This window comes from Lacerta agilis, chromosome 2 (genome assembly GCF_009819535.1).
Source record: "Lacerta agilis isolate rLacAgi1 chromosome 2, rLacAgi1.pri, whole genome shotgun sequence".
NCBI lineage: Eukaryota > Metazoa > Chordata > Lepidosauria > Squamata > Lacertidae > Lacerta > Lacerta agilis.
The window spans coordinates 41,604,985-41,617,594 of NC_046313.1; positions in this window are offsets into that span (position 1 = coordinate 41,604,985).

Below are 12,610 nucleotides of genomic sequence, written 5' to 3' on the forward strand. Positions count from 1 at the left end.
ACATATACTAAAACATTTTTCTTGATTTGCAATTCATGTACTTAAAGTGTTCTTCATTAAACATTTCCCCAAGGTTATACAAAACATTTCCCCAAGGTTATACAAATTTTATGTCACAAGGGCCACAGTCCTATACTTGCTTCACTTTTGTAACTACTGTAGAATGATTAAAACTAATTGGGTTTAATTCTAAGTAGATATGTATACCACTGTACTGCATTTAAAGAGAGAGGATATGGAGAAAGGTCAAATTACTCTTGACTTTCTGTCTTTTATTACAGAGACCCTTACACATGGAAATTTTTGGAGAATGGAAGGCAAAAACAAAAGGTGAATAAAATAAAATAAAATCCTCATTAATGCTCAGGTCTGGAAAATAAATCACAAGTATTATACCACCACAGAAGATCATTCAAGTTCTCAAGTGTTTGGAACAAGGGAGGGAAGAAACAGGAGCAGGCTTAAAAAATAATAATCAAGGACAAAAGAGCAAACTTGTTGATAGGATCTCAAGAGAAAGGGGGTGGGTTCCAAAAACAGATTCAGAAAACCCTGAGCACTTGAGTATTTTGAATTATGCAGGAAGATCTCAGAACAAAATCTTGAGAAAAGTGCACCAGGGCAGCAAATGAAGGTAATGAGCTGCAGCTGATCATAGAGCCTGTGCTTGTCCAATTCCACACATCCATGTGAAGTGACCTAGCCCAATCCTTTCCCATGCCTTTTTGTCACCAGGGGACCTCACTAGCCATTTCCCCATGGCCACCTGTTGCTCTTGTGTTTCTGGGAAGGGTGCCCCACTCACTCCAATGATGCCTAAGTCTGCCAGTGGGAGTGCTGCATTGCTATAGCATGCCAGCTGCTCTTGGAGATTACACTTCCTGACCCCTTCTCAACCAATCCTAGGCACGTGTATCTGCACACAGTTGCAAATGCATGCTCATGCTTCTTCAGTATTAGATACATTATGCAGACTGAGGATCAGATGGTGCTAATTTGAACCTCTCTGGGCAAAAAGAGCAGTGAATGTTAGTTCCGTTATCCTGTCGTTAGCTGTCAGGATGCTGTCAGCGGCTCCCGGCTGGTTGCCCAGGAAAGTATAAAGACAAGGAAAAGTTTCTTACAGTCCTTTTTTATTTGAAACTTTGCAGAGAGAGGCTATAGAACCCAGCCTCTTGGATAATGGCATTGTCCCATGTGAATCTCCATCCGTCTCTCCCACTTCCTCATTTGTCGTCATTATCACCTCCTCTGTCTTTGAACTCTTTGCTCTCCTACTTTTAAGGCTCGCAGGGTTCTGGGAGATAGTGGGTCTGGAATACTACCTAATGACAACGTGTCAGCCAGCTGTTGCTCTGGCTCCCCCAGGATTTCCCAACTCCACCCCATCTGCTGTGACCTCCCTCAAATCCCTGTTGTATATCTGTACTGTCTTCCTTTTCCTCCTCCCTGGAAGGGTCAGGATGGGGAGGCAGCCTCCACCATTCCTCCTCTGCCCAGTCCCTGACATTAGCGTTGATTCTTGTACTAACCATCTATTGCTATGTCCTTTTGAAAACTTCCATCAACACTTCAGGTATGAAGGCCACTTCATGGCCTTGTAGTTGGTCCACAATAGTGAGGAAAGCAAATAAACAAAGCGCTGCTCTGAAAACAATCAAATGATACAGCAAAAACATTCCCTTTGAGGGTCACATCTGAAAGGTGGGAAGCAAGAGACCCTGACCTGTTTGATGAGAACCTTGGAAAACAAAGCAAAATGAAACCCAAGATAAACAATATTTTCACAAGCCCGTCACTCTTGGAGCACTGTGGCATGTTCAGCTTCATATCACTTCACCCCAGGGTGACATATTTGAAGCTGGAGCGATGTTTGTGGTAAATAGATTTGGTGGAGGCAGATTTTCTGAAATGCCTGTCAAAGAGGGGTGGAGCACAACACAGGTTAATATTCATTTGCCCTCTTTAGGTTAAGCCTTTCTTTAGAAGAAACATTTTCTCTTTCCATGTTCAGGATGTTATATAAAAGACCACCTCTTCTTTCGGAAGAAGATTCAGCTTTGCCCATGTTGTTCCACATGCTCCTTGACCTGTAATAAGACCATCTCTCAAGAACTTTATTCACAATTTCCCAGAGGTACAGAATCATAGCGAATCTTGACATTGGGTAGGCATCATTTCTACCAGCTGCAAGAGCAGGAATAGATGCTGTTGGGCAGCTGTGGGGAAGCTTTGGACTACAGTTCCCAGCCACCCCTGGCTATGCTTGCTGGGTCTGATGGAAGTTGTAGTTCAACAACATCTATAGAGGGCCAAAGGTTCCCCATCCCTGCTGTAAGGCTTAGTCAATGTTATGTTATATTGTATTAAGGGCTCCCATGAACACCTTCATACATTGAAAGCAGGAGTGAGGGGATTTCAGGTTTGTGACGGTTAGCTACACTTGCCACTGTTACTGTGTGTGTTGCTTGTGTGTCTGGCAGGTGTGTCTCAGTTTTGTGCATGTAGGGCTCTTTCATGCAAGAGGGAATCCTGATTGGTCCAGAGGAGCTGTTCACACATGCATTGGCATGAGTGGAGGGCTGCTTCACATGCAATTGGTGGGGTGCATGAGAACATCCCTAGAACCCCAGATAATGCTTTCAGTGTGTGAAGATTTATTTTGACACCAAGGCAAAAGATCAAATTAAGATGTCTTCCTTTAGAGGTACCCAATGAGCCTTATTACATTGCAGCATAAGCGATGCTGGTATCTCACTCCATTTTCATGCCATCAGTGAGTTTGTCTCTTCTTAGATCACTGTTTCCCAAACTTGCGTCTCCGGTTGTTGTTGGACTACAACTCCCATCATCCCTAGCTAGCAGGAGCAGCGTTCAGGGGTGATGGGAATTGTAGTCCAACAACAGCTGGAGACCCAAGTTTCAGAAACACTGTGAAGGGCCACAAAAGCAAAGGCTGTCCATTGACCATGCTGGCTGGAGCTGATTGGAGTTGAAATCTAACCACACCTGGAGAGCGGCCCTTTCCACATAAAGACTCATTCTTCCTTTTAGCCCACCAGAACCTCCACTCCTTATTGGCCATGTCAGCCTTTGCCTGCCTGATGCCCTCCAGATAGCTTGGACTATGGCAGCCTTGTTGGCTTTGGCTGGTGGTGGGAGTTGTAGTCGGAAACATCTGGAGGGCACCAGCTTGGCAAAGGCTGCGCTGCACCTTTCCCAGTAAGTAGGCAGGCAAGTGTCTGATGCAGTTAACCAGAAAAAGCCATATTACACTGGCAGCTCCTTTTCTTGACCTTTCAATATCATCACTATATGCATAAAATTGAGAATGTCGCCTGCAGCACGAGCCCTGTTCTGCAGCACTTAAGAACTGTCATGGCAGTGACCTGCATGTTGATGGGCTGTTTCCTCACCCCCAGTTGTTGTTGTTGTTGTTGTTTTGTTTAAAGTTGGGCATTTGGATGAGGAGAGGGGAAGACAGAATCACTTAGGCTTAACCTTTGCATCGGTAAGGCAACGCTACCAGCATTCTCCCTTTCCATAAAAAACCATGCGACACGTTCCAATTTTCAAATATTAAGAAGGGGGAAAGACATTTGGTCGAATGCTATGCGGTATCTGTTGCTTAGGCAACCACCTCCTTGGAAACTACACGGCATTCTCAGCATGCCTGTATATCAATTCATCTCATGTTCTGAAAGAGAAAAACCTGTGGTTTAGCAGGAACAAACATACAAATACGATGAGTCATAACAATGAGCAAAGGAGAGGAAGAAGTGGGGTGTTTATCACCTGAGGCTGAAATCTTGCACAGAGTTACACTGTTTTACATACACTTGGCACCTGATGTCCGGTTTAGGTATCTTCACCATCTGATGTCTGGTCAGAAACTTTCAGCTCCAGGCAGCTGTGGATGGTGTGATGGGGCAGAGATGCTTAAGTGACCTCACAGCAGGTGGGTGCAGTGCAAATGCACTGGTAGAAGCACCAGGTTGGTTCTACTGGTGCGTTTGCACCATGCCAACCTCACTGATGCTTCAGTGTGGCAGTGACTCACCTGCTGGGAGGTCAGGTAAGCTCTTCTGTCCCATCATACTTTCTGCTACTGGCTCCAGGGCCATTGCAGTGGTGTCACCCTCACTGTGAAGCACCTTGTAAAATAAGGCCTGCCTCCCTGCCTCCCTCCTGATATTAGGATCTATGTAAAAACAACAACCATAAATACCTTTAAAAGAGCAACACACAAATGCATTAGGACAGTAGTTCCCAACTGGTGGTCCATGGACTCAGGAGGTCTTCATAACCCACCCAGGGTCCCGTGGCACCATTCACAATGCAAAGACTACCACAGAGGTATCAAAATGTTCAAAAGTCAATGGCTTGGCTTTTGAAAAACAAGGGGTCTGCAGTAATTAGCTAATTGGGAACCACGGCATTAGGATGTTGAGATGATGCATGTGAACTGGTTTAGAGTGGTTGGTTGCTGGGGCTCATCTGTGGGTAGATTGATTTTAAGACAGCATAATTTTAAATTTCTTAACAGGATTATTGAAATCCAGGGGAAGTGAGATATATTTGAGTCCCGTTGATTTCAGTGGTAATCCTTTGGAAAAATTGAGTGTTCTTAAAGAAAAAAGTTATTTTTCTGATAACACCTTTTTGTCCTGCTCCCCATGCTTTTAGGGTCTTTGTAGGGAACCTGGACTGCACCCACTGGCCATGACTCAATCTACATCCCTATTATTAGTGGGATGTCTGGAAAAGGGCACCTTCCATGTGCACAGCTGTATGCATGTATGTGTTCAACCTGATATCTATGCTCCCAGTTTTCAGTTGGCCCAATGAATGTGCGGTTGTCAGGGGCATGGACAGTGGTGTCATCGTCCTGGGACTGGACCCTGCCATCTTCTTCAGGGTATGAGATTCAGAGCTCTAAAAGGGGGGATTGCATAAAGGCTCGGCCCCAGAAAGCAGGTTGTACAAGATGAACCTATGGTACTAGTGTCCCTCTAGTCCAAGGAAGTTACATTGCAGTCCTCTGACTCAGAGAACACCATTGCAGAAGACCCAAGATAATCACAGTCTCCCCCACTTTATCAGAGTGAGATTGCTGGTGTGTGCTGAGCCTTTTTAACTAAAGAGGCACTTTTCAGTAAGGGCAGAACTTAACAATTGCGATAGAACTGCTGCTGCTATGGAAGGCTCAGTCCAAAGCTCACTGTTGCTGAAGCAACATCAGAATTACCTCACCTTGAGCAGGGTGTGGTGATGCTCTCTTCCCTGTTCCCTTCCTGGGTGTGGACTAAATGAATGGAACACCTGAAGAGAAATTACTCAAGCAGTCACCAACCAATCTGACTCTGCAGAAAAAGCTGCAACAAATTTCCCCATCCTGAATTTGTGACCAACTCACAGTTAAGAGAGCAGGACTCATTCCCCACTGCAGATAATGCTATGAAGACATTTCAGGGACAAGGACAACAAAAAACCCAAAAATTCATGGGGAGCCAATCAGTGAATTAATATAACAAAATAACATTATGGCAGTGAAATGCACCTATTGGTTCCACCCAGGCAAAAACTGGAAATTGATTTTCATCCTTGCCTCAGGATATATTTCTTCTTGCCAGCTAAGAAAGCATTGAGGTCAAAATGGAAACACATTTGCCAATAATTTAAAGAGAAAATAGTGTAAAGTAATTCCCTCGCAGGAGATATTGCAGCTTCATTTGTAGAAAGTTTCAAATGAGGGAAACTGAAAACTCAACTTAGAAGGTTACAAGGCTATTAGATGCCAGTGAGTTTTGGGATCTAGTATGAAACAATAGAGTCTATTGTCCTAGATAAAGAGATTGATCACTAACTCTTCAAGAGGCAACTATTCCACAGTATGAGTAGAATTTTAATTTTTATTATGGATCCTTTTCTATCAAGGATTCAGGTCTGGTTTTGGCATGGAAACTGCCTTGGTCTCCTGGGGGATAATCTTTGCCAGGAAAGGGGCAAACCCTGTTGATTCTCCTAGATCTCTCAATGACTCCTGAATCCTGATACCCTTGAACATGACATTGTTTGGGAGAGGTGGTGGGAATGCTCAATCAGTGCCTGGATGCCAACATGGGTTGGATGAGGCGCAGTAAGCTGTAATTCAATCCAGACAAGATGGAGATACTTTTGAAGGGTTTATCTGCCCAGGTAAGTGGCATTCAGCTTGTTCCAGAGGGGTTGCACTCACCGTAAAGGATCAGGGTAACCATCTGATCCATTTTTATTGCTGAAGGTTCAGCAACTTAGGCTGGTATGCCAAGTGCAGCCTTGCTCCAGTTATCCATACATTTGGGTGATTATATGGGCCTGCCTTTGAAATAATTCCGAATAGGAGTGCAAGATTGCTAAATAGGACTGGATGATTTGAGCACATCATACCAGTATTTCATTGTCTTCACAAGCAGGACCTGAGTGGAACTCTCCACACCTGTGATTTCCTGCAGCTGGTATTCAGAGGCATGCACAATACTTCTGACATTAGATTCAAAGCACCATTTATAAAGTGTGTGCTCTACCACTGAGTTTATGGATCTTAATTATTCTTGCTATATGTTCTGGAGTATTCAACTTTCTGAGCATAAATATTTTCCATGCTACAAGACACAAATTGTCCTAACAAATTAGTCTCAGGGAGAGGATTACCAAATTGTATAACCATTTCCCTACCACCTCACCAGATTCAATGGTGCTTGAAAACTCCTCTAACCTTTTCAGATTCCAAGCTTAACATGCAAACACTCCAGATCTTCACAAAAGTCAGCTTAAGGAAACCATTTATTATTTATGAACCTTCAGGTCATGCATGAACTTTCTTGATGTCCAATGGATCTTTTTGGAGATTTGTTGGTTGTTGTCATATTAAAATTTATTTGGTTTTTCTTAGCGTGTGAGGGAGAGTGAAGATTCAGACATAATTAGGAAAATCTTCTTTAAATGTCTGTCGCCTCCTCTTCCAGCAGACTCTTGACATTTTCACTAATGTCATTCACAATGGTGATATTTACATTGTATGTCTTAGCGACACATTTTATTATTCCTTCTCAGTCCATGTTTTGAGGTTAGAAACCATACTAAATGCAGTCTGTAACCAAATGCAGAGCGTCACAAATAGAACATTCAAGCCTGGGTGACTGTACAAGAAAACAGAGAGAAGATCTGGGGTTTGCAGCATGGGAAAAACTATGGCGAGAGCACCTGAAATTTACAGCGTGTTATACATTGAAAGAAAATTATATGAAAATGATGTACTGCCGGTATGTAACCCCCAGTAAATTAGCGAAAGTGTATAGGACAAGCTCCAATGTTTGTTGGAAATGTAAGGAGAAGGAGGGCACCTTTTACCATAAGTGGTGGAACTGTAAAGTGATCGAGGAATTTCTGGGAAATGATATACAATGAGTTGAAGAAAATGTTTAAAATAATATTTGTTTTAAAAAAACCAGAAACCTTTTTTTGTTATGAATTGTAGGTGCAGAGATACTGAAAAGTCTGTTTATGTACACTACAACAGCTGCAAGGATGCTACTTGCCAAGAGCTGAAAGATGATAAGATACCTAAAAGGGCAGACTGGCAGATGAAATTATTGGACTATGCAGAGGTGGCAAGATTAACTGGGAAAATCAGAAGATCAAAACTTCAACAGAGAATGGGACAAATATAGATTGTATTTGAAAGACCACTGTAAACACTTGAAATCTTTGGCAGGCTTTAAATAACTCTTACAATGATACATCGACTTTGGATATAAAGGACAGGGCCGTCTTTACCCAGGGGTGCAAGGGGTGCGGGGCACCCGGGTGCCGAATTCTGGAGGGCACCAGGCACCTGCCACTGAAGCCGCCTAAGCTCTTAACTATCTACCTGTTATGAAATAATAATTTTGATCAAGCTAGAAAAGCAAAATACATATATACCTAGGTATTACCAAAATGTATGCCTACTGTTTCACTAAAGGACTTCCGACTTTGTGCGCTCATTTAACAGACGTGCCACGCCAGCAGTGGTGCTTGTCATTCACAAGGCTAAACTAAATTTGGGGGTGCTGGGCGGATCTTTTCACCCTGGCGGCACATATGCTAAAGACAACACTGATAATGAAGTGTTAACTAGATGTACTTATAATATGCAGTTAGAAAAGTTACTTAAAGAACCCATAGAGGGGAGGAGGGAAGTCTTAGTATCCGAAAGAATCTTGTATAAAATTCAAATATTTGCAAGAATATTATTTCTGTGAATGAGCTTGTAAAATCAAATATATAGACATATATTTAAAAAAAGGAAAACCGAGAGAAGAAATCCCGCACTGAAGCATCCATTGAGGAATCATTCAGGGGCAAGTTAAGGGTCAGCCAATTGGTATCCCCCCCAATAACACTATAATTTAACATGGAATTTCATTATGTCTTCTAACAACAATATTCAACAGCTTCATGTGAAGCTGGTTTTGAGCACCTCAACACTTGGAGGTACCTTAAAGCTTCTAAAGTTCAGATAAATGTATCTTCTAAGTAGGAGTCTAAAAACATCTGGACTTTTTTCTTCTGCTCAGGCAAATACACAGTGACAGTGGAATAGGTGATTGCGGCACAGAGGGAGGGGACTTTGGTAATGATAATAATCAATTTGGTGGCATGACTGTGGAGAGCTGCAATGGCCCTTGAGATGAATCAGAATACTTTTTTTCCTGAGTTAAGATGCTAAACAAACAAACAAATCCATTACTTTGAAATAATATCACATTGCACAGCACTATAGAAGCAAGGCATCTTCGTTTTACTGTCTGTTTTTATCATCCATTGTGCCACTGTTAAAAAGCAATAGTTTTATAAGCTGTAGGAGCCAATCTGCTGTTGTCTGTCTGTATATTCCTGAAAACTTTACATGGTCTGACAGAGAAAATTGCCCTTTGCATTCACTGTTGGCAGAGGAAACAAGCTGAAAGTATGTCCAGTTCTTATAAAACACTGACAACTGCACAATGCACCAAGCAATAAAAAGAATAGGTTTTCTATCCTCTGCTTAAAGTGGTAGAAAAAAAGGGAGCTGGAAGAAAAGGAAAAAACTTTTTTAAGGGCCATGGAAGCATCAGAGTTAAACTGGGTCACTCTGCAATGCAACGTAGATTTTTACTGCATATAAATTTAGCAGATTTCTTTGGCATTAGGCGTGTGCCAGCAGCATTTTTCTGTTATCTCAAATTCGGAGCAGGTCCACGGAGGTACTATGAAATTTACTTTGAGCCAGGTATCATAAACTGTAGTAGTTAGAATAGGAACTGCTGTCAATTATAAAAGACATGTTGGTTGATGTTGTACCTAGAGTAATACTGGGGAAATGTTAACTGAATCTGAAACTGGACAGATGCAAGTAGTTTTCCTGCTTGTTTTTCAAATGCAGGACCGAGCACTCTCTCCTTAGCTGCATGTTAAAGCGAGTCCTCCATTAAAGAGGGCACATGTTGTGGTGCGACCTGGCCACCTGACCCACTGCCCAGTGTTGTGGGTGGGTAATCCTGGAACAGCCACAACCCCTGATAGGTGGGTCCCACATTGTTTGGGCGCAATCTGACCAATGGGGTGCTGAAGAAAAGGAGCAACGCGGAACCTACATAACCCATGCGAGGCTTACAAGCTTCCTCTTTGGGGCTTTCGCATTGGAACACCCACCCACCTCTCCCTATATTTAGGGCTTGCGCTTGACCTTGCTATGCCATCGCGTGTCTCCTGCTTTTGGGGCAGGAGCACGATAGGAATTTTCCCCATTTGGCTGATTGGCTGGTGCCATTTGGGTTTCACCTGCCATGTAGCCATAGCTGTCAACTTTCGGATTTGAAAATAAGGGATCAGCAGCCTCACCTATACGGGGGACAGTCACATGGCAGTGGTGGGCGGAGCCAGAAGCAAAAGTGGGCGGAGCAGCAATGTAAACTCCATATTTGTACATTGTGCCAGTACAGTAGTTCCTACATACAGCCAGGCCTCCAAGCAAGAGGCGTTAATTATCAGATTTCAAGGTCACATTCCTACCAGGGAAAACCACAGGCTGCGAAGCAAGACCAGTGAGAATTGTGGCCTAGAAAGAGTCCTGAATTATAATATAAAAGAGAGAAAGAATCTTGAATCCAGATTGAGAGGCCTGCAGAACTGCATTGCCCACCCCCCAGGCCTATGTTTCCACACTTCACTGTAACACTGAATGAGGTTTACTACAAAGGCAAGTGCATCAGCTGCATATTATACAGGACTTGCAAAACTTAATTGCCCATTCTAGGAATTCATTTATTGCTTCCAGAACTTGGGAGCTTTGTAAAAGAGCAGGCACAAAAGGAAGCAGGCCTATGTTTTTGGTTCAGCTGCAGTTTTATTTGGGCAACAGGGTTTTTCAAAGTCCATTGTTAAAGTGCCACCTTTGCCCCTTTCCCCAGTTCAGCTCATGCACATATATTCTGTAAACTACAATGCTCAGCGGCAGAGCATTTCCATTGCACGCAGAAGGCCCCAGGAACAACAGAATTTTGAGATCAGAAGAGGTCCCCCAAAGGTCATCCAGACCAGCCCTTGCTCACTGCAGGATCTTGCCCATTCTCTATACTCATGTGTTTAAAAGAGATGAAGTGGAACCCTCAATATGTCAACAGTCGTTCACACAACATGAGGGTGGGGGAACATGTTCCCAATGTTGTTGGAACCCAACTCTCACCAGCCTCGGCCAGCAGGACCAATGGTCAGGGATGGCAGGAGTTTGCCCCCCCAAAAAAAACCTAGAGGAGGGCCAGTTTTTCCACCCCCTCCCTAATCAATTCCCCTGTCAAAAACTACAAACTTGATCCTGGCAAAGGGATGAGCAGTTGGGGGAGGAGAGCAGGCAAACCTCCCCAACCCAAATTCTCTGGATCCCTTTGTGCATCACAGGCAGTGCAGAGCAGTGGTAAGATAACAGAGGCCAACCACCGGAATCAGAAGTTTGTTTTTCCCCTTCCCCCCAGGCTACCTGTTAAAAGCCTTATCTGATTGCCTTTTGTTAGCAGCCTGGTCATTCCTTTGATATGGTAATCTGTTAATTCCTGGGCAATTCCCTCACCCCATCTCTCCTTGCAGAGAAAACAGCTTGTCAGTTTGGGAGTGAAAATGTTTTTCAGGGCTGTTTTTTTCTGTGCTGCCTCACACATGTGTATACGTGTCTGCTTGGTACATTAATAACAATTATTTTATAGTTAAATCCTCAGGTTTAGGGAACACAGGAAATATACTGCAAACAACACACAAAACACAATAACGCCTTTGCCCTGTTCCTCCCCGCACAATGACCCACAGAGCAATACACACCCCCACAGGTACACACAAACCAGAGGGGTAGCAATGAAGACTCTGAATCCACTCCCTTCCCCCCCCCCCAACCATACGAGGCTAAGCTAATCTCAGGCTGCTGAGATCTGTTTATCTCCGATCTCAGGCACAACAGCGGAGCGGAAAAAAGCCTCAAAGCAAACAGGAGGGCAGCCACGCAACAAAGATCTTCTTGGATCTCTTCTTGGATCGATCCAATTCAGCTGCTCAAAGGCAGCCAGGCTCCGCCCCCCCCCCAGCTTACCCTATTGTCCAGCTGAGGGGCTTGGCGGCAGCTGATAGGGGTTGATGCAGGGGGCCAAATACGCCCCCTGTAAGCGCGGGAAACTTGCTTTGAGGCTGCAAGGCAAGGAGGCGAGGTCTTCCCAGTCCCTGGCCGGCCAGGACAGGGAAGGAGAGGAGCTGCTTCCTTTGAAAAATGGGATATTAAGGGATATTAAAAAATAAGGGATAAGAGCTGAAAACAGTTTAAAATAAGGGAGATTCCCAGGAAAAACGTGATACTTGACAGCTCTGCATGTAGCAAATCGTCACAACTTGTAAGTTGCGGATAGGCTCTGGTTCAGGTGATAGGTGTGGCATGTGACGTGGCCCCGCCTATGCAAATGAAGTATATTCCGGTAGAGGAATCTGGGGACTCACTGGTTTGGCAATCCCCAGAATGGGTTCGGCCCATGCCCAAGTTCAGGGGACATCAGGGTGGATGATTGGCGCTCCCTCCATCAGCTGTCCCTGGTGTTCATCCTTTGGCTGTCCTATGAACGTGGCTCTGGGACAGCACTGCCTGCGTGGGTGCAGGGACATAGTCAAACCAGAACCTATGCAACCACTCACTTGATTGTAATCAATAAAGTTGTGGCCTAAATTCTGCCAAAAACCAAACCAAATATCTGACTCCTGTGTGAATTTATTTTGGGGAAAGGTAAAAAGTCTAGGCACGCAAAAAAATAAAACAAAAAAAGCTTGCGAATGCAAGGGATTCAAGCATCTTTTTCTGGAAGGCTAATGGATATTAAGTTCTCTTTCTGGAGCTTCACAGATATGTATTTCCACTGGAAAATCAGAGATTTGTGTGCAGTTAGGAACAAACTTTCACAAAAGATGTGTCGCTGCCTCTGAAAACAGGAGCCTCAGTTACATCCCTGCCTTCTCTCTTCCCTGCTAACAATACCTCACCATACTGTGTGCTTTGCCACCCTGCTTCACTTCCTTG